Here is a 24,081-nt window from a genome sequence, read left to right on the forward strand (position 1 = left end):
GCGCCCCGGAGACACAGCACGCAGAGCCGGCGCAGGATACCCTGGACCGAAACTGCGTACCGGAGACCAGAGGCGCTGAGCAGGCACAATACGCCCCGGCTGGATGCCCACACTCACTTGACACTTTCGGGGGGCTGCCCTATAGGGGGGCTGCCCTGGCGACACRGTGTGCTTAACCGCATAACACGGTGCCTGACCAGTGACGCGTTGCTTATAATAAGCACGAGGAGTGCGCTCAGGTCTGCTACCTGGCTTAGCCACACTCCTCTCTAGCCCCCCCCCCAAAAAAAATCTGGGTTTGCCTCTCGTACCTGTCCCGCTGCCGTGCTGCCTCCTCATATCGCCGCCGCTCAGCTTTCGCTTCCTCCAGCTCAGCTTTGTGGCGGCGATACTCCCCAGCCTGTGCCCAGGGTCCTTCTCCGTTCAAGATCTCCTCCCATGTCCATGAATCCTGGGATTTCTGCGGTTGCTGTCGCTGCCCTTTTCCCCGCTGCTTGGTTCTGGTAATTTGGTGGGTGGTTCTGTAACGAAACTCTAATTCCTCCTCCTCCTCGGACGAGGAGAGGAGAGAGGGATCGGAAGACCAATTTGCAGCGAGGTATGATGACATATTATCTTTATTAACAAGACGAAACTAAACACACGAAGAACACTTGAATAATTTTACAAAACAACAAAACGACGTAGACAGACCTGAACGAGAGAACTTACATAAAACATGAAGAACGCACGAACAGGAACAGACTACATATACTAACGACAACGAAACAGTCCCGTGTGGTGCGAACATACACTGACACGGAAGACAACCACCCACAAACAAACAGTGTGAAACAGCCAACCTATATATGGTTCTCAATCAGAGGAAAACGTCAAACACCTGTCTCTGATTGAGAACCATATAAGGCTAATTTCAAGTGACCTAAACAAGAAACACACAGACTGCTCACGCCAGCTCTGTCCTGACCCACTAAAGCACACAATATAAAAAGAAGAGAAGAACAAGGTCAGGAAACGGTGACCATTACAACTCGCATGTTTTTATGAAGCTCCTGCATGCTCCTAGCGATTGTCTGCATGGTCCTGCCTGCGCCTGCATGCTCCGATGGTCCTGCGATGCCTCTCCTGCATGGGTCCTGCACATGTGCTTCTACATCTCGCATTGACTTGCTGTTTGGGGTTTGTAGGCTGGGTTCCCATATAGCACTTCTTGATTAGTGCTCGGCTAATCGTAAAAAGGCTTTATAATACATTTGATTGATTGTATTGCATTGCATTTGAACACCTATCCAGGCCAGTTTCCTGTCTACAGAGAGATTCTGACGCTCAGGTCACTCTATGAGACACTTTGTGTATGTCCCTGAGTGGATCGAGTTGTAATTGGGAATTGGAAATGTATTTCGCTTCTCTTAAAGTTTATCAGTGATCCAGACTAACTTTTAGGTTCAGGTCAACTGTTAGAAAAGAACCGTGATCACAGAGAATGTAATGGCACTTAAACAAGTGTTCTCAGGCTAACTCTTTGTAGAATTGGCATAGAGGGACCCTATTAAAATAGAGTCTGTGTAAAGCCTCTGTGATTCATTTTTAAATGATGTAAAGGTGTGTTTGTGACCCATGAGAAATCCAGATTTGACACAAGTTTGAATTTGATTGATTTGACGGACTGTGTTCTCAGCACGTTGACAATGCGGAGCAGATACACATTCATGTCTATGGAGAAGTTCGGAGACAACTGTGTCTCTAGAGAGGGTATCGGGGTGGGCTCAGCCTTACTCAGCTTCGCCATCTTTCACCTAAAGAGCTCACAGCCCTCTTCAAGCAACCTGGTGAGACCCCATCATATCACAACACCCACACACACAACTACACGAACACACCGACACACACACACATCACACACACGGACACAACACACAAACACAAACACATCAGCGCTAAACCACTGGACATGACTGCATCCGACCTCTCAAGCACATTCATTTGTGACCCCTGTTTTTCTCTCTCTCTCACACCATATTATATTTGCCCTTATTTGGCCTGTCGCTTAGGGCTACGAACAAGTGCGTGGAGGAGTAACTTTAATTAAGATACTGTAATCTGCAGTATATTTCTACTGACCATATGACAGGCAGGACCTGCTTTTAAAGATATTTTGCAGGAAGTAGTTTAGGCTCAGCATGTGTAATTATCAACAGTGTCAAAGTGTTATCGCTTCCTTCACACCAGTAGTTGTAACTTGAGTGATGATGTGTCTTGTGCGAGTGTTTAGGCTTTCTTTCACTCTGTCTTTCTGGACATGCTCTCTGTCTCTACGATCACTCTGATCTCGTCTCTACATCATACTGTTTCACATCCCCTTCTCTTCTCTGAACGCATTCTGTCTCTACATCACTCCTGTCTCTCTGTCTCTACATCTCTCTGTCTCTACATCACTCTGTCTCTGTCTCTACATCTCTCTGTCTCTACATCACGTACATCACTGTCTCTTTCTACATACCTCTGGCCTATCTCCTTGTCTCTACATCACTCTTCCCTTGCTCACACTCTGCTCTACTATCTCTGTCTCTACATCACTCTGTTCTGCTCATCTGTCTCTTACATCTCTGTCTCTACGACGCTTCTCTCTGTCTCTACATCAGCTGTCCTTTGCTCATCTCTGTTCTCTGTCTCTACCTCACTTCTGTCTCTACATCATCTCTCTCTGTCGTTACATCTCTCTGTCGCGCTCTGTCTCTACATCCACTCTGTTCTCTGCTACTCTGTCTCTACACACTCTGTCTCTAACTCCTCTAATCACTCTGTCTCTAAGCATCGCTTACTCTGTCTCTCTGTCTCTCAACTATGCACTCTGTCTTTCGTCTCTACTTCTACTCTTCTCTGTTCTATATCACTCCTGTCTCTACATCAGCTCTATCTCTCTTCGTACATCACTCTGTCTCTACATCACTCTGTCTCTACATCACTCTGTCTCTACATCACTCTGTCTCTTACATCTATCTGTCTCTACTTATCCTGTGTCCTACATCACTCTGTCCTCTCTGTCTCGACATCACTCTTGTATCTCTGTCGCTACATCACTCTGTTCTACATCACTCTGTCTCTACATCACTCGTCTCTCTGTCTCTACATCACTGCTGTCCTCTCGTCTTGACATCCCTCTGTCTCTCTGTACTTACATCACTCTGAATCTCTCTGTCTCTTACATCACTCTGTCTCTTACATCTCTCTGTCTCTAACATCTCTTCTGTCTCTCTGTCCTACATTTCTCTTGTCTACTGTCTCTACATCACTCGTCTCTCGTCTCTACATTCAGCTGTCTCGTCTCTACATCACTCTGTCTCTACATCACTCTGTCTCTACATCTCTCCTGCTCTACATCTACTGTTCTCTAACATCACTATTCTCTAACATCACTCTGTCTCTCTGTCTCTACATCTCTCTGTCGCTCTGTCCTCTACATCCTCTGCTCTACAATCACTCTGTCTCTACATCTCTCTTCTTACAGTCTCTCGTCTCTACTTCTACATCACTCTGTTACTAGCCGTCCTCTCCACAATGTCGCTACACTCACTCTGCTTACATCACTCGTCTCTTCTGTCTCTACATCACTCTGTCTTAACTCATCTCCTCGTCTACTCTGTCTCTACATCACTCTGTCCTCCTCACATCACATTGTAATCTCGATCACTCTGTTCTCTACATACCTCTCACATCTTGTCTCTACATCATCAGTCTCTTCTGTCTACTACATCACTCTGTCTCTTGCGTCTCTACATCACTCGTCCTCTGTCTCTAAATCTCTCTGCTCCTCATCCACTCGGTCTCTCTGTCTCTACATCACGCTGTCTCTCTGTCCTCGACATCAGCTGTCTGTCTCCTCATGTCTCGTGTCTCCTGCTCACTCTGTCCTTTCTCTACTTAGTCTTCTTCATGTCTTCATCACCGTCTAGCCATTCATCTCATCACTCTGTCTCTACATCACTACTGACTCTCTCTTACATCACTGTCGATCTCTGTCTCTATCTCTCGTCTTCTACATCATCTGCTCTCTCTCGTCACTCTTAGCCCTATCACATCCCTCGTCTCTACATCACTCTGTCTCCTACATCACTCTGTCCTCCTCACATAACTCTGCTCTACAATCTTCTGTACTCTACTCATCAGCTTCCCGTTTACTCAGTCTTCTCTTTTACATCAATCTGTCTCTCTGTCTCTACATACGTCTCTCGTCTCTTAATTACCTGTCCTATCACTCGTCTCTACAGTCAACTCTATCTCTACATCTCTCTGTCTCTACAATTACTTCTGTCTCTACATCACTCTGTCTCTCTGTCTCTACATCCACCTGTATCTCTGTCTCATCATCTGATCGTCTCAATCTCCTGTCTCTAATCACTTGTGCGTCAACATCCTGTCTGTCTATCTCTATCACTCTGTGCTCTCTACATTACTCTTCTTTCTACATCACTCTATCTCTCTGTCCTCTACATACGCTGTGCTCTCGTCTCTACATCTTTCTCTCTCTCTACATCACTCTGTCTCTCTGCTTCTACCATCTACTCTGTCTTACATTACTCTGTCTCTTACATCATCCTCTGTCACTCTGTCTCTCTGGTCTCTACTCATATCTCTCTACATCTCTCTGTCTCTACATCACTCTGTCATTCTCTTGTCTCTCATGTCTTCTACGACTCCCAATACACTCTCCGTTCTCTACATCACGCCACTCTTCTCTTACATCACTCTGTCTCTCTGTCTCACTCCACTCGCACATCTCTCCTACCATGCTCTCTCACCGTATCTCTCTACGTACATCCATCTTCTCTCTTTCTTTTACAGCAATAACGTGCCTACACTCTAGCTCCTACCTCTGTCTCATCTTCTCTACTGTTATCCTTACCTTCCGCTCTCATCTGTCTTTACATTCCTGTCTCTCTACCTGTCTGTCTCTCACACTCGCTGTACATCTATTCTCTTAACCTGTCTTGTCCTTCAATCCTCTGCTCTTCATCCCTCTCTCTATCGTTGTCTCTACATCCTCTGTCTCTCTACCTGTCTGTTGTCTACCATCCTCTGCTCTTCTATCTGTCTGTCTCTACATCCCTCTGTCTCTCTACCTGTCCGTCTCTACATCCCCTCTGTCTCCTACCTGTCTGTCTCTCTATCCGCTGTCTGCCTACCTGTCTTGTCTCGTACACCCTCATGTCTCTCTACCTGTCTGTCTCTTACTGTCTGTCTCTACATCCCTCTTCTCCTCTATGTCCGTCTCTACATCCCTCTTCTCGTTCAACCTGTCTTGTTCCTTCTCATCTTCTCATCTGTCCTGTCTCTACCTCACCTCTGTCCTCAACTTCCCGTTCACTGTCTCTCTACCTGTCTGTCCTCCTGTTCTTACCTGTCTGGGTCTCTACATCCCTATTCTTAGTCTTCGTCTACTCTGTCTGTCTCTCTGTCCACCTGTCCTTCTGCCTTTCTCTAGCGTTTGTCTGTCTCTTCCACCTCTATCCCATCTTCTCAAGTTCGTCTCACGTCTGTCTCTACATCCCTCTGTCCGTCTACCGTTTCTAGCTGTCTGTTCTCTACTTCTGTCCAAGTCTCATTGTTCTAACATCGCCTCTCTACCTGTCTGTCCTTTGCTTCTCACATCCTCTCTATGTCTTCTCTACATCTCTTGTCTCTATGTCTGCTCTTACACTGCTGTCTCTACCTGTCCTGTCTCTCCTGTCTGTCTCTACATCCTCGTGTCTCTCTATCTGTCTGTCGTACTATCCTCTGTCTCTCTACTTCGTCTCTCTACTTTCCCCTGTCCTCCCTGCACTGACCTGTCTCTTCCTGTCTGTCTCTCTCACCTGTTCTGTCTCTAATCCTCTCTTCTGTCTGTCTCTGATATCCTCTGTCTCTCTACCTGTCTGTTCTCTGACCTGTTCTGTCACTCTCCTCTAATTTTGTTGTTTTTTCAGTTTGCAGAATCAATGAACATATCATAACCTTCCTTTAACAGTCTACTGAAAGGAGACCTGAAGGGTAAGGGGTGGTCGTATAACTCATTTATTAATCACACGTGTTTTAAATATGCCCGCAAAAAGTTCCCGCGTCAGAACACATGTTTTATATGATACCAGCTCAGAACATGCTTGTATTAATATAACCAGGTCAGCACATGTGTTTAATATACAGTCAGAACATGTTTTAATTACCGGTCAGAACATGTGTTTAATAATACCGGTTCAGCACATGTAGTTAATTAATCGGTCAGCAATCATGTGTTTTATATCCAGTCAGAACATGTGTTTTAATATACGGTCAGAAATGTGTTTAATATACCGGTCATGAACATTGTTGTTAATAATATACTCTCGGTCAAGCAACTATGTGTTTATATATACTCGGTGCCAGAACTGTAGTTAATATATCGGTCCAGAACATGTATTTAATATAACACGGTCAGGAACATGTGTGTTTAATATATACCCGGTCAGAACATGTTTTAATATACCGGTCCAGGAACATGTGTTTAATATAAGCCGGGTCAGAACATGTGGTTAATGATACCGGTCAGGAACATGTGTTTAATATACCTCGGTCAAGCACATGTATTAATATTATATTTACGCAGTCAGAACATGTGTTTCATATACAGTCAGAACACCTTGGTGATTTTCATATAAGCCGGTCAGAACATGTATTTGTATTACTGACCCAGTCAAGAACATGTGTTTGATATACGGTCAGAACACATGTGTTTATATAACCGGTCAGCAATGTGTTTAATATACGCGTAAGAACATGTGTTATTAATATTACCGGTCAGGAACATGTGTTTTAAAATAGACAGTCAGAACATGTTTGTTTAAATTGGTCCGGTCAGAACATGTGTTTTAATATAGCCGGTCGAACCTGTATTTAATATACAAGTCAGAACAGTGTGTTTTGTATATACGGTCAGAACATGTGTTTAATATACCAAGGGTTTCCGAACATGTGTTTAATCTACCGGTCGATAACATGTGTTTCATATACCTGGTCAGAACTGTGTTTTAAACATATTTTAACAGTCAGCCATGTGTTTTCAATATACCGGTCAGAAAGTGTGTTTAATATACCGTCAGACATGTGTTTGCATATACCGGTCATAACATGTGTTTAATATACTTCCGGTCCGAACATGTGTTTTATACGGTCAGAACATGTGTTTAAATATACGGTCAGAAGCAATGTGATTTTAATATACCTGTCAGAACATGTGTTTAATTATACCGGTAGCAAACTGTGTTTTAATATACCGGTCAGAAACATGTGTTTAATATACCGGGTCAGAACATGTGTTTAATATACGCGGTCAAGACCACATTTGTGTTTAATATACCGGTCAGAAACCATGTGTTTTAATATACCGGGTCAGAAACATGTGTTCAATATATACGGTCAGAACAACGGTGGCAAAGAGGGAGTAGGCTTATCCATACTAGTCTTCTTGAACCACCGTATAGTCACTGGCTAGTCTCCTTGCCGTCTGTCTGTCATTCAAGATTATGCATTGTAAGGGTCTTTCTGCGCATGTGCTGACTTTAACCTTTAATATACAGTTTTTTAACCAGTTGATAGTCATGACTTCAGTCATGTCATTTGTATCCCTTGTAATAAAATGTTAATGTTCTCTGCTTTTTAATTGCCAACAGGATCTTAAAAAGCCTTTTTGGATAAAGCGCTGGAAGCTTATGAAACTAAAGTGTGGAGTTAGAGCCACGTGTATTATTATCGACAAACTCCCTCTAGTTCAAACATACACTAGACATTGGACCACTATACTACACTAGCTACTACTACCGACTATACTACACTAGACCACCACTACTACTACCACCACAACTAGACTACCGGACTACTACTACCACTAACTACCACTACACTACCAACAACTACTACCACCACCAATACTACTACACACTACTACCACCACTACTATGACCCCTAAGCTACCAACACGACTCACTACTACCCTACTCTACCACCAACCACCACTACTGACTACCACCCCTACTATACACTACACGCCCATTAGCCACCACTACACTAAACACACTACTACTACGCACACTTACACCACCTCTACACCACCACACTACTACCAACCACCTACTACTACCACCACCACTACTAACTACCCCACCACCACTATTTACCACACCCCACTACTAACTACCACCACTATACTACCACCACACACCACATCTACGTACACTGCACACTATCACATACTACCACCTCTACCACACCGACTACTACTACCCAACATACCACCACTACCACACTACTACTAGACCATCTACTACAACCACCCACTACTACGTACCACCAACTGCCACTACCACCACTACTAAACCACTACCAAAAACACCAACTACACCACTAGTACACACTCAACACCACCCACAGACCCTACCACTACTACAGGACCAACCACACGCACACCACCGACACCATACGATACTATCACACCTCACTACCACCACACACTATCGCCTACTGATACTGATCACACAGCACTACGACCCAAACCATAGTACAAACGCACCACCAGCACCAAACTACAACATGCATACAACCAACACCCACCACCCACTACTATCAACCGACTCTACCCTACACGTAACCCCCACCACTACCACATCATACCCCTCCACTACCACACACTACACCTCCACTACACATGACCACACACACTCGTCCACTACAACAACCACTACCCCCATCCACTACACCACCACTGCCCCACAACGCACACACAACTACCGCCCTCTCCTACGGACCAACACGTACACAACACTACCCCCACCACACTATCGCACCCTCCACTACCCCCACATCCCACCACTAACCCTCGCACTACCAGTATATTCCCATCCACTACGCCCCACCACTACCACGACCACTACGCCCTCAACTACACGACCAACTACCACCCTGCACTAACCAGACACCACTCACACCCCTCCATACCACCACTAACCCCTCTCACCCTAACACCCACCACTACCCCTCGACTACCAAACCACCCGACTACTGTTCCACACCACTACACCTACACGTACCCCCCTCCACTACCCCCACCACTACCACCACATACCACACCACTACCCACACCATACCGCCCTCACTTAGCCGTACACCACCACCACGCAGCGCACCGACTAACTACACGCACTACCGAACCCCTCCACTACCCCACAACACCACCAACTCTACTACCACACACCGATACGATCGCTAACCATACCAACAACACGTACCATCCACTCCAAACTAGCCCCTCGCACTATCCTCCACGACACACTACAGGCCCACCACTACACCAGGAGACCGACTACAACCGCCAACACCAACTACCCTGCACTACGGCCCACCATCACCACTACACCGAGAAACAGACTCGTGAATACTGACCGCGATCCACTAGGCCCACGCACCACTACCCTCATCACTAAACCTCACCATACCCCCACCACCACCTACCCCCACCACCACTACCCCTCCACTACCCCTCCACTACCCACCAACCACCAACTACCACCACTACTACCACCCTCCACTACCCCCACTACACCACCACCCACTACCCCACTAACCCCTCCACTACCACCACCCACTACCACACCACCAACCACCCTCCACTGACCCCACCACTACCCCCATACACCACCACTACCACTACCCCTCACCACCTTACCCTCCACTACCACCCACACCCACCACTACCCCTCCCTATTCACCCCCACCACCACTACCCTCCACTCACCACCTCCATCTACCCCACCAACCACCCCACATACCCCTCCACTACCCACCTCCACTACCCCTCCACTAACCCCACCACCACCATACCCCACCACCACTACACCACACTACTACACCCACTACCCCCTCCACTACCCCCACCACCCCACACCACCACTACCCCCTCCACTACACCACCACCACCACAATACCCCCTCCACTACCCCACCACCCTACCCCCTCCACTACCCCCACCACCACACTACACCACTACCCCACACACTACCACCCCTACCCCACTACCTCCACTACCCTCCATCCACCAACACCCACTCCACTACCCCCCCCTCCACTACCCACACCACTACCCCACCAACTTCCTACCACCACCACTACCCCCACCACCAGCTCCCACTACCCACCAACCACTACCCCACCACCACATTACCCCCAACACCACCACTCCACTACCTCACTAACCCACACCACTACCACTCCACTACCCTCCACCACCACAATACTCACCACAACCACCACTACCCCCTCCACACCCCCTATCCCCACCACCACCACCCCACCTCCACCACTACCCCCTCCACTACCTCCCACCACCCACCACCACCCCCTCCACTACACCCCACCACTTCTACCCCTCCACTACCCCACCACCACCACTACACCCCCACCACTACACACGCACCACTCACCCCCCTCCACTACCCCCATCCACTACCCCATCCCCCACCACCACCCACTACCACACCCCCACCACCACTACCCCCTCCACTAACCCCCACACCACTCCTCGCTCCTCCACTACCTCCACCACCACTACCCCTCATACCCACCACCCCCACTACCCACCACCATACCCCCTACCCCACTCACCAACACTACCCCTCCATACCCCTCCACTACCCCCCCCCCCCCACCACCACCACACCACCACCCCCTCACTCCCCACCACTACCCCCTCCACTACCACCACCACTACCCCCACCACCCAGCACCTCCACTACCAACCACCACTACCACCACCACTACCCCACACCACCAACCTCCACTACCACCCTCACTACCCCACTCACCACTACCCCCATCCACTATACCCCTCTCACCACCACTCACCACCACCTACCACCACACCACACTACCCCTCCACTACCCTCCACTAACCCACCACCACCACCACCTCCACCACTACCCCCTCCACTACCACCCACAGCCCCCACCCCTCCACCACCACCACACCACCACCCTACCCCCACTACCCACACCACTATTCGACCACCACTACCAAACCACTACCACACCCACCACTACCCCTCCACTACCCCCACCACTACCCCCACTCCCACCACTACCTCCACACCCACACCACACCCCTCCACTACCCCCCCACTACCCCCACCACACCACCACCACCCACCATCCACTACCCCAACCTACACCTCACTACCACCCACCCCACAACCCACTACCACCACCTGACTCCCACACCTACATACCCCACCTACCTCACTACCCAACCACTACCCCTCACACACTGACCTACTACCCACCACACACTACCACCACCGAGACCACCATATCACACTACCTCTCCACCACACCACACCACCACTACCCCCAACCCCACACCCACCACTACCCCACACACTACCCTCACTACCCCACCACCATACTTCCACTCCATACCACCACCACCACCACCACTCACTACCCCTCCCTACCCCCACCACACCCCCCACTACCACCCCTCCACTACCCCTCCACTACCCACCACCGACCACTACCCACACCACTATCCCATACCTCCACTACCCCTCCACTACCGCCCCATCACCATACACCGCCACTAGCCCCCCACTACCCCCTCCACTACCCCACCACCACCACACCCTACCACCACCAAACCCCTCCCTACCCCACCATACCCCCACACCACTACCACCACCACTACCCCCTCCACTACCCCCTCCACTACCCACCACCACACACCACACTACCCTCCACTACACCCCCACACTACCCCCCACTACCCCCACTACCCACCACCACCACCACTACCCCCTCCACTACCGCCCACCACCACTACCCCTCCACTACCCCCACCACCACCACTACCCCACCACCACTACACACCACCACTACCCCCTCCACTACCCCTCCACTACCCCACCCCACACACCACCACCACACTACCCTCCATACCCCACCACCACCACCACTACCCCTCCACTACCCCACCACCACTACCCCTCACTACCCCCACCAACCCACTCACACCACTACCCCACCCCACTACCACCACCACTACCCCTCCACTACCCCCCCCACCACCACCACCACCACCACCCCCTCCACTACCCACCACTACCCCCCTCCACTACCCCCAACCATACCCACCACCAGCAAACCTTCCACTACCACCACTACCCCACACCACACCCCAACCACCACTCACTACCCCTCCATACCCCACCACCAACCCTCCACTACCTCCCTCCACCACCACCACTACCCCCACCACCCACTACCCCTCCACTACCCCTCCACTACCCCACCTACCACCACCACCTCACACCCTCCAACTCACTACCCCTCACCTTGTACCATTATGAGCCCACAGAACACTGTGGTCAGAGGGGGGTGGGGGGAATAGTTTAGTTGAATAGCCTGCGTACCTGTTAGAATAAGAGTAAGCTGCACCATGACGTTGCATGTGTGGGTTCAGCTTAACAACAACTAGAAATGGGAAACAATGGAAGCTAGTAAAAGGTCAACTGCTACTATTCATGAAACAGCTGATAAGGCAGACAGACCTTAAGAGAGAGAAAATGAGACTAGACCTACTATAGCGGCACCTGATGCCTGTTTGTATGTGAATACAAAACTCCTCACATTTTTGTGAACACTGATTATTTTGTGAACACTGATGTATGGACAGACACAGGGTTTGCATTTCTGAAATTGTGCAGTACATGTTGGACGTCCCAACAGTATCTTTTCATTTTCAGCATGACAGGCATAAAAGACGCGAATAAGCTCTTATACATTTATTTGATCAATTACTTCACATAGAGATCATTCTAGTTCACTGTATGAAGGCTGGGCAGGTCATTTAAGAGTTACTAGTTTACTAAAGACCAATGCCTTGTACCAAACACCTGTGGCGTAGTCATAGAGCCTTCTGGTTGATGTGATTGACTGGTGGTTTGATGACTCACTCTAAGGGAATGAGAATGGTTTAATAACTCTTAACATAAACTGAGGAGAGTAAGTATTGATATCATTTTATTTTTTATTAACCCATCCCATCTTCGGAGGACAAACATATTTTTTGTTTTTTTCACAGCTTTTCTGCTACTTGTACATACATTTTACATATACCTTTTACATACATGGTACTTTAATAGAAAGCAGTCACATAACAATAATACATTACCAAATATAAGCTCTTTAATCCCACCTATCACCATAGACCACCCTTGTTTGGTTTCCATGTGATGTTTTACATCATTTTTAACCTTTCAGATTGTGAGCTAAAGATGAAAACCTTTCCTACGAGTATTATTATATTATTTATTGGCTGACTATGGCTTTCCAAATCACCCAACGCTGCTATTTGTAAGGTTAATTTTAAGTGCATGTTATGATTTCTTTAGGGGTAGTACCAGAATAAATGATCTATTGATTTTGTCTCTTCGCAGCAAAATCTACAGAGCTGAGATTGTTGTATGCCCCATATGTATAGCATTCTGTTGGTGGCAAGAATTGTATATAATCATTTAAAATGAAGTGTCGAATCAAGTGTAGTTTTTTTGTACCAGTTCATAAACCATGTGCCATGGAATCGGTACATCGAAAATCTCTTCCCATTTATTTTACAACCTGTATGTCACAGCTGTCAACATTTCTGTCCTCAAATAAAACTGGTATAGTTTTCTATTTATTCCAATTCCTTTCAGCCAATCTTTAATATATGGCAGGCAAACAAGTGTCCTACCTTCTTCCTTTTCCACTTGCCTCCTCCATTTTTGTGGTAATGCTGCAACCGGTTGGTTGTAAGTTTTAATTGAGCAGATATTGATATCATGTTAATTAGTGAATGATTTTCCTTCTTCATCCATTCATCCTGTGCTTCATCATCATCATGATCACTGAGACCTCTGTGTTCCCTGCAGCACTAAGATAGAGAAGGAGAAGAAGGAGCATGCTAAGCAGCATGGGATGATACGGACAGAGTTCAGTGGAGGAGAGATCGCTGAGGAGATGGAGAAGGAGAGACGCCTCTTTCAGCTCCAGATGTGTGAGGTGAGAAGGTTGAAACTGGCTATCTAATTATTTCACCTATCAGAGGCTATGCAGGATAGAAGACACAACAGGGTCCACTGAGGAGTATTTACACATGTCCGTTAATATTGTTACTCGGTATGTCTTATTTTGTCTACAGTATCTTCTCAAAGTGAATGAAATTAAAACAAAGAAGGGGGTCGATTTTCTCCAGAACCTCATCAAATATTTTCACGCCCAATGCAAGTATGTTGTTTTCATTTACAAGTGATTTCAGATTAGCACTGTTTAGTCAGATTAGCACTGTTTAGTCAGATTAGCACTGTTTAGTCAGATTAGCACTGTTTAGTCAATGCATTTGTCTTTTGTAGGAGGCTAATGCTTGACCCATCTTGACTCCTGGTGACCTCTGTTTCCTCTCTCCTCACAGCTTTTTCCAGGATGGTCTGAACACAGTGAATAGCCTCAAACCTTCCATAGAGAAACTGGCTACAGACTTGACTATAGTGAGCCACTCTCTCCAAGCATCCATATTTTATAATATTCTCTTTGGATGTTACCATGGTTTTACTGCCTGTCTGTCAATAATGTGTCACTCACCTCACCCAGTTCTCTCACTTCCTGTTTCTCAGATCAAACAGACCCAAGATGGAGAGAGGAAACAGCTTAGTGAGCTCAGAGACGTTCTCAAGTCCTCCCTACAGTCTGAACAGAAAGAGGTGAGCTCTCAATCACTGGAGTAAGTAGCGGAGGTGATTTAGAGTCACACCCTTGGGATGAGGTAGCCCTGCCTGCCTGCGACTTAAAACTAGTGTCACCTTTGGCCCAAGAGGGAATCTCCTCTTGTTCTTATGGTTAGGCCATTGGTTTACTGAGTAGGAGACCAGTGTTCAGATCCCACCAGTTACATTAGCTTGGTAGCAGAGAGGAAGGGACCTAATCCAATGACAGACCAGTTATAGCACATATACTGTAATGTATTTAGTCTTGCCTGTCTTGTCATAGGAAAATAGGAAAAGCCAGTAGTTCTCCCTCACAAGACCCTAGTCTACTTACAGGAGTATAGATGACTAGTCTCGCGTGTCATGTCATGTTACAATGCAATAGACTGATCATGGTTTCCACCAGTGGCTAGGAGAGGGAATGTCTGCTTTCTTGGTGAACTTTAGCTCTTTCCCAATCAAGGCGGAGTTCCAAATTGCACCCTATTCCCTATATAGTGCACTACCTTTTACCATGGGCCATAGGGTGCTATTTGGGATAAAGCCATAATCAATGTTCTTAACCACAGATAGGATTTTAAGGAAATAAAAACAGCTTCCAAACTTCCTGACCACTGCACACATTGATATCTGTAGTTGTTTCTGAATGCAAGGCTCTGCTCAAGCCCTCCATTCAAATCTCAATTGCTTCCAGATTCTAGAGTCACTCACTCTATCTGAATATATTGAAATAAGGCTGCAAGGTGTACACCTATACTGCTAGAAGAAATGGTGCTATGTAGAACCAAAAAGTGTTCAATGGCTCGCTTCATATATGGCTCTCAAAAAGGGCTGTATAGAATTGCCAAGCACCATCATTTTTACGCAGCGTAGAGTAGAATAGGCCTTCGGGAGAGGACATTGAAGAAACTTGATTCAGATGAACACCTGAGCTATGAGAGATGTCCTCATGACTGAGTGTGTCTCTGATGCATTAGGAGACCCAGGCCAAGCAGACAGGATACAGCCTTCACCAGCTCCAGGGGAATAAGGCCCACGGTACAGAACGCTATGGAATGCTGTACAAGAAGAGTGAGGGGTGAGTGGACAGAGCTTCAATCACCAATTTGGCCTCTGGTCTCTTACACAGAGCCAAGAGGAGCTGTTTGTTTCCCCGCCAAAGGCAGGGAAATGTGCTTTTAATCGAGGCGTTGGGGTAATATGATGATATGGATGGCCTTATCACATACATCATTCCATTTGCTGTTCATGAAATGGTATGGTTTGGTATTTTATTAGCTGTTGTGAAAGCAGCAGCTACTCTTCCTGGGGTCCACACAAAATATGAAACATKACATAATACAGAACATTAATAGACAAGAACATCAAGGACAGAACTACATACATTTAAAAAATGTACACGTAGCCTTCATATCAATACATGCACACAAACTATCTAGGTCAAATAGGGGAAAGGCATTGTGCCATGAGGTGTTGCTTTATCTGTTTCCTGAAAGCAGGTTTGCTGYTCATTTGAACAATATGAGATGGAAGGGAGTTCCATGCAATAATGGCTCTATATAATACTGTAGACTTTCTGGTTGTGGTTTGTGATATAGAAGCTGTGCCGTAGAGGAATAGAGTGTTCTAGTGAAATAATGATTGTTTACTCTTCTTCAGTCTCAGGAAGGTGTGGCAAAAGAGGAAGTGTTCAGTGAAGAACGGGTTCCTGACTATCTCCCATGGAACGGTAAGAGRCTTCCTGTTTTTGTCTTATCCTATTGGTCACTCACTTTCCTTCATGCATGCTGTCATGCATGGCCCTCTCCTTACGGTCTGAATATACAGTACATACTACATGTCAGTCAGTGGGATTYTGTGAGGTCTTTATTTTGGACACATTTCTTCCGTAAATTGGGAAAAAAATAAGATGTGGACGACGAAGTACAATTATTATTATTACCTTTTTTTTGAAGAGCCAAACAACATGTTAGGAGAGAGCAAGAATAAGAGAAAGATCAACAGAAGGAAGAGCATAAGGAAAAGGATGATAGACAGAATGGCGGGAAGAGGAATTTAACCCTTCTTTTTTTGGTCGGCAGGCGGGGTGATTTCATTACTAACCAGTACTCTCAAACTTGACTGGATTCCTGTTGACCTCTTCTAGGAATCCAATCACAAACCAGTACAAGCTCTTTTGGGCATGACTTTCCTCTTGACAACATGACCCTGAGCTCCAACGTTATTGTCCTAACGGCATAGCATTGTCTCAGTTGTGATCACAGAATGTTGTGACTGATCATTTCAGTAACTGACAAACCTGTGTCAGGTCCTAAAACCTCTAACATTATAGCAGCTTCTCGCCAGACACAGTACTGAGATATTGTTTGAAAGCTAAAACTCCCCCTGAGCATGGCTTCCACAGTGAATTCCCCCTGAGCCTGGCTTCCACAGTGAATTCCCCCTGAGCAGGCTCCACAGTGAATTCCCCCTGACCTGGCTTCACAGTGAATTCCCCCCTGAGCTGGCTTCCACAGTGAATTCCCCTGAGAACCTGGCTTCCACCGTGAATTCCTCCTGAGCCTGGCATCTACAGTGAATTCCTCTGAGCCTGGTATCAGTGATTCCCCTGAGCCTGTGATCCAAGTGAATCCCCCTGAGCTGGTATCCACAGTGAATTCCCCCTGAGCCCTGGCTTCCACAGTGATTCCCCTGAGCCTGGCTTGCCACAGTGAATTCCCCCTGAGCCTGGCTTCCACAGTGAATTCCCCCTGAGGCTGGCTTTCAGTGAATTCCCTGAGCCTGGCTTCCACAGTGAATTCCCCCGAGCATCCAACAATTGGTATTAGTCACATGCGCCAAATACAACAGGTGTGTAGACAGTGAAGTGCTTACTTACAAGCCCCTAACCAACAATGCAGTTTAAAAAAATATGAATAAGAAATAAAAGTAACAAGTAATTAAAGAACAGCAGTAAAATAACAATGGCGAGACTATATACAGGGGTACCGGTACAGAGTCAATGTACGGGCGCACCAGTTAGTTGAGGTAACATGTACATGTAGGTAGAGTTATTAAAGTGACTATGTATAGATAATAACAGAGAGTAGCAGCGACGTAAAAGGGGGGGGGGGTTGGCAATGCAAATAGTCTGGGTAGCCATTTGAAATAGAGTTTCCACAGTGAATTTGTCCAGTGATAATGGAAGAAAAGGATCACATTTGTTCTGTTTCCCTGCATTTCACATGAACTAACTGGACAGTAATTGTGCGACAACAGTGCTGTTCTTTGGGCCTTCACAGAGAAGTGGCTGTAAGCATAACGTTTCATTCAACAGGACAGAGAGGAAAAGGCCAACGATACATTTCTAGGAGGCTGCTGCATTTGACGTTCTCTTTTTATTTTTGAAATAATGTGTTTTATTTAAAGGTATTTTACTGTTTGGCATTACCCAACTGGGAAAGTGGCATGAATACAATATGATCAACTTCAGCAGTCTGGCCCCCTCGGTTCTCTTACTCTTCTCTGCTCCTCTCTCATAGGCTAACACACCACCAGCTAAACTCAACCTGCTAACCTGTCAAGTGAAGCGTAACCCGGATGAGAAGAAAAGCTTTGATCTCTTCTCACGTAACTTAAGCAGCACTTTGATGCTCCATCTCAAACCTCTGCMACACTAGTCTGAATATCTAGCTAAAATAGCAAAAGCATGATAGAAAACATACTTTATTTCACAGATTTTATTTCGTAGACTCTATGATATGATATTTATTGAATGACAGACATGCATCTTCCATCGAGTCTCTTAGCATCTCTTACTGCAAGTGCCAGTTGCATGTTGCTCAATCAGCCTATTATTTGTCTAAACAGATGACAGAACCTATCACTTTCAAGCTGAGGATGAGGCAGAGTGTCAGATGTAAGTACTGTGCCTGTCTGTGCCTTTTGCACTATGCATGTTTGTGTGTGAACGTGGTGTGTACATCATTATGTGTGTACATGATACAGTGGTACATGTAATTGGTCTCTCAGATTCTCTTTAAAGTTTTTTGCGTCACTAATGGAACCCTATTCCCCATAGGGCTCCGGTCAAAGGTAGTGCACTACATAGGGAATAGGGTGCCATATGGGACTCAACTTTTGCCCTCAGAGCTCACTGGTTCTCTCGGCTGCCTGTGTTTTCAGATGGATCTCAGTCCTGCAGAACAGTAAGGAGGAAGCCCTGAACGATGCCTTCAAAGGAGACCAGGACGAGGGAGGGGAGAACAACATAGTCCAGGAGCTGACCAAGGCCATTGTCAGCGAGRTCGAGAGGATGAGCGGCAACGATGTGTGCTGCGACTGTGGAGCGCCCAGTGAGTGACACACAGAGCATGCTGGGAAAAGGCAGACCACCCCGGGATACAGCACACTAGTCTTAACACTGATAATATCCTCTATCTCTGTCTTCAGATCCCACCTGGCTCTCCACTAACCTGGGTGTGCTCATCTGCATCGAGTGTTCTGGAATCCACAGGGAGATGGGTGTTCACTACTCTAGAATACAGTCTCTCACACTGGACGTCCTGGGAACCTCAGAGCTCCTGGTAGATACTACAGGCTTTTAGTATTGTATTTGACAGACTTTTGTACTATAGTATAGTTAGTAAGATTATTAGTAGTGTGGTCCCCAGATTTGTTCATGGTGTCTTGACAACTCCTATGGTCATTGTCCATGTTCGTCACAAACAAATCTGGGACCAGGCTAGATTAATAAAGGCTGAGCAGATACGAAATTGACGTGTGCTCTACCTGGTCTTCCCCAGCTGGCTAAGAATGTAGGGAACGCAGGTTTCAATGAGATCATGGAGGCGGACCTGTCTGCACAGAGCGTGACTAAACCGAACCCCTCCAGTGACATGTAAGTGACAGACTGCAGGGCAGGCCACACAAAACAGGAACAACACTGAATATATTTAATTTCACATTAAGTCGAATACGTTTCACTTCTTTTTTTCTACTGTTTATAGTCATAAATGTCTTAGCTTGTGTCCAAAATGGCACCCAATTCAATGGGCCCTGGTCTACAGACACCCTGGTTCGAATCCAGGTTATATCACAACCAGCCGTAATTGGGAGTCCCATAGGGTGGCGCAGAATTGGCCCAGCGTCGTCCAGGTTTGGCCGGTGTAGGCCGTCATTGTAAATAAGAATTAGTTCTTAACTGACTTGCCTAGTAAAATAAAGGTTAAATAAAAACATTTTTTACAAAAAAAGTAGTGCACTGTGCTGCTGAGGGGAGGACGGCTCATAATAACGGATGGAACCGAGTGAATGGAATGGCAACAAATCATGTGTTTGATACCATTCTACCCCTTCCACTCCAGCCATTACCACAAGCCCGTCCTCCCCAATTAAGGYGCCACCAACCTCCTGTGCACTAATATATAAGGGAGAGGGTGCCAATTTRTACGCAGGTTTGCACTTGTTTCCTGTCTCTTTCCTGTTATTTGATCATCTATCTGTCTGGGCTCTTGTCTCCCTCAGGCAGACGAGGAAGGACTACATCACAGCCAAGTACACRGAGAAGCGTTTTGCTCAGAGGAAGTGTGCGGACGTGGCGTCCAGGCTGCAAGTCCTGTGTGAGGCAGTGAAGACCCGAGACATCCTCTCTCTCATCCAGGTCTATGCTGAAGGAGTGGACCTGATGGAGACCATCCCGCTGGCCAATGAGCATGTGAGATGATTGACACYKGTTGCGTCCCAAATGGCACCCTATTTCRTACATAGTCCACTACTTTTCACCAGAGCACTATGGGCCCTGGTCAAAAATAGTGCACTATATAGGGAATAGGGTGCCATTTGGGAAGTAGACATTGCCTTCTAACAATGACATGAGAGAAACATTMGTCTTGAAGTCCCTCATGGACTTAAAAAGCTTGACTGGTTTTTCTAGTTTTATAATGATGTTTTTGTGTGATTTGTCATATTTGAATGCCTCTGATTGGTAGGTATATTGGCTATATGTTTCTAACTCTGATGTTGTCGAACTGTTGTCTTGAGTTGTCATTGTTTCATGCCCTCAGGAACCGGGTGAGACAGCACTACACCTAGCAGTACGAATGGTGGACCGCAACTCCCTCCATATTGTGGACTTCCTGGCCCAAAATAGGTACTAAAGTACTGGGTGAAAAGATGCTGGTTTTATAGCTTATAGTAGCAGAAGCAAACAAGCTCTCAGATATCAAATGTGAAGAGGGGAAGTTATTTAACAGCATATAATGAAATATTTAGATAGGAGCAGAAGTTGTTCTCCCAATAATTGTCAATATCAAGGAACGGCAGTGTTGTCCCTTGTGCTGATAGTTCTCAGCTGCGTGTCTAACTTAACTTTTCTTTTTAGGTTCCCAAAGTCCTCACAAGGATAGTAAAATAAGGCTTTTTAGGCTTAGGGGTTAGGTTTAGGGTTAGAATTAGGGTACGGGAAGGGGTTAGGTGTTAAGAGTAAGGGTTAGGGTTAGGGAAAATACGATTTTGAATGGGTATACATTTTTTGTCCCCCACTTGGATAGTAAAACCAACGTGTGTGTGTGTCTCTCTCTGTCTGTAATTCTATCTGTGTGTGTAAGTGGCAACCTGGAGAAGCAGACAGCCAAAGGGAGCACGGCACTGCACTACTGCTGCCTGACCGACAACAGCGAGTGTCTCAAACTGCTACTGCGGGGCAGGGCCTCAGTCAGTATTGGTAAGTACCCTCATAGGATCATTATGCATCCCAAATGGCACCCTATTCCCTATATAGTSCACTACTTTTAATCAGGGCTCATAGGGCTCTAGTCAAAAGTAGTGCACTATATATGGAATAGAGTGCAATTTGGGATACAAACCCATAAACAAATGATAAAGGGCTGGTCAAGTCCCATAGAAACACGTTAATGAAGCTCTGGTTGGTTTGTCTGTCTCTGTGTGCAGCCAACGAGGCAGGAGAAACACCAATGGACATCGCCAAGCGCCTCAAACATACGCAGTGTGAGGAGCTGGTGAGTGTAGGCTTGCAATGTAATCTGAAGGTCATAGACATTTTAACACAATGACTGCATCACAATTCTCCACCCTTTTCCCAACGTGTTAACTTGCACACTTCTCGTCATGGATTTAACAATAGTGAAAACTCCCACCAGACAATGCTTACACCATTCATATGCTTTTAAATCCATGACAGGGAGAGGGCAAAGGCACACTTTTGGAAAAGAGTGGAGGATTAGGAAACAGCCTATAACAATATGATGATCCTCTTTATTAGAGGAGGGTCCATGATGCCATATGATCAAGATGGGTAACAGCAGATACGTTTGTTGTCTTTGTGGTGTTCAGCTGACCCAGGCCGAGACGGGGAAGTTCAACGTCCATGTGCATGTGGAGTATGAGTGGCGGCTCAGCAACGACGACGACCTGGACGAGAGCGAAGATGAGATGGAGGACAAGGTGAGTTAGTTGACCTTTATTTTGATTTGATTTATTAGGATCCCCATGGCGACAGATAGTCTTACTGCGGTCTGACACGTAACAAAAAAAACATTAAAAACAAACAAAAACGTTMAAATGTATATACAGTACCAATCAAAAGTTTGGACACACCTACTCATTCCAGGGTTTTCTTTATTTTTACTATTTTCTACATTGTAGAATAATAGTGAAGATATTAAAACTATGAAATAACACATATGGAATCATGTAGTGACCAAAAAAGTGTTAAACAAATCAAAATATATTTTATATTTGAGATTCTTCAAAGTAGCCACCCTTTGCCTTGATGACAGCTTTGCACACTCTTGGCATTCTCTCAACCAGCTTCACCTGGAATGCTTTTCCAATAGTCTTGAAGAAGTTCCCACATATGCTGAGCACCTGTTGGCTGCTTTTCCTTCACTCTGCGGTCCAACTCATCCCAAACTGTTCTTGRCCAGCTGCATTTTAACTAGGTCTTTCTTTGCAGCACTTGACCATATGACTGGACAATAAGTAAGATAAGATCAAGCTAGAGACTGCGGGACTTGCTTTGTGGAGTGTGTTGAAAATTGCTGTATGGTTGAATCATCAGCATACATGGACACACATGCTTTGTTTAATGCCAGTGGCAAGTCATTGGTAAAAATAGAAAAGAGTAGAGGGCCTAGAGAGCTGCCCTGCATTACACCACACTTTACATGTTTGASGTTAGAGAAGCTTCCATTAAAGTAAACCCTCTGAGTTCTATTAGATACAGTAGAGAGCTCTGAATCCACGATATAGCAGAGGTTGAAAAGCCATAACACATACACTACCGTTCAAAAGTTTGGAGTTACTTAGAAATGTCCTTGTTTTTGAAAGAAAAGCAMATTTTTTGTCCATTAAAATAAMATAAAATTGATCAGAAATACAGTGTAGACATTGTTAATGTTGTACATGACTATTGTAGCTGGAAACGGCAGATYTTTTATGGAATATCTACATAGGCATACAGARGCCCATTATCAGCAACCATCACTCCTGTGTTCCAATGGCACRTTGYGTTAGCTAATCCAAGTTTATCATTTTAAAAGGCTAATTGATCATTAGAAAACCCTTTTGCAATTATTTTAGCACAGCTGAAAACTGTTGTCCTGATTAAAGAAGCAATAAAACTGGACTTTTTTAGACTAGTTGAGTATCTGGAGCATCAGYATTTGTGGGTTCGATTATGTAGATATTCCAATAAAAATCAGCCATTTCCAGCTACAATAGTTATTTACAACATTAACAATGTCGACACTGTATTTCTGATCAATTTGATATTATTTAAATGGACAAAAAATTTGCTTTTCTTTCAAAAACAAGGACATTTCTAAGTGACCCCATTTCTAAGTGACCCCGTTTTCGGTTGTGGTCAATAATATCAAAGGCTGCACTGAAATCTAACAGAGTGGAGGCTGTTATAGCAGCAAAGGGGGGACCAAGTTCATATTAATGCCCATGATTTGGAATGAGATGTTTGACGAGCAGGTGTCCACATACTTTTAGTCATGTAGTGTATGTGTTTATGACATCCCAGGGGAATCGGTGCTGCCTACTGTATACCAGACACACTTGCTATGCATATAAGCTGTGCTATGCTATGTATGTAGGCTGTGCTATGCTGTGTATGTAGGCTGTGCTATGCCGTGCTTGTAGGCTGTGCTATGCTGTGTATGTAGGCTGTGCTATGCTGTGCATGTAGGCTGTGCTATGCCGTGCTTGTAGGCTGTGCTATGCGGTGTATGTAGGCTGTGCTATGCTGTGTATGTAGGCTGTGCTATGCTGTGTATGTAGG

The 24,081-nt window shown here is 46.0% G+C and overlaps 1 pseudogene; it reads left to right on the plus strand.

The window, feature by feature from the left end:
• Positions 1-1,688: 1,688 nt before the first annotated feature.
• Positions 1,689-24,081, plus strand: part of LOC112080568 (arf-GAP with SH3 domain, ANK repeat and PH domain-containing protein 2-like) — a 33,024-nt pseudogene continuing 10,631 nt past the window's right edge.

The sequence above is a fragment of the Salvelinus sp. IW2-2015 genome, unplaced genomic scaffold (assembly GCF_002910315.2).
Source record: "Salvelinus sp. IW2-2015 unplaced genomic scaffold, ASM291031v2 Un_scaffold16375, whole genome shotgun sequence".
NCBI classification, from domain to species: domain Eukaryota; kingdom Metazoa; phylum Chordata; class Actinopteri; order Salmoniformes; family Salmonidae; genus Salvelinus; species Salvelinus sp. IW2-2015.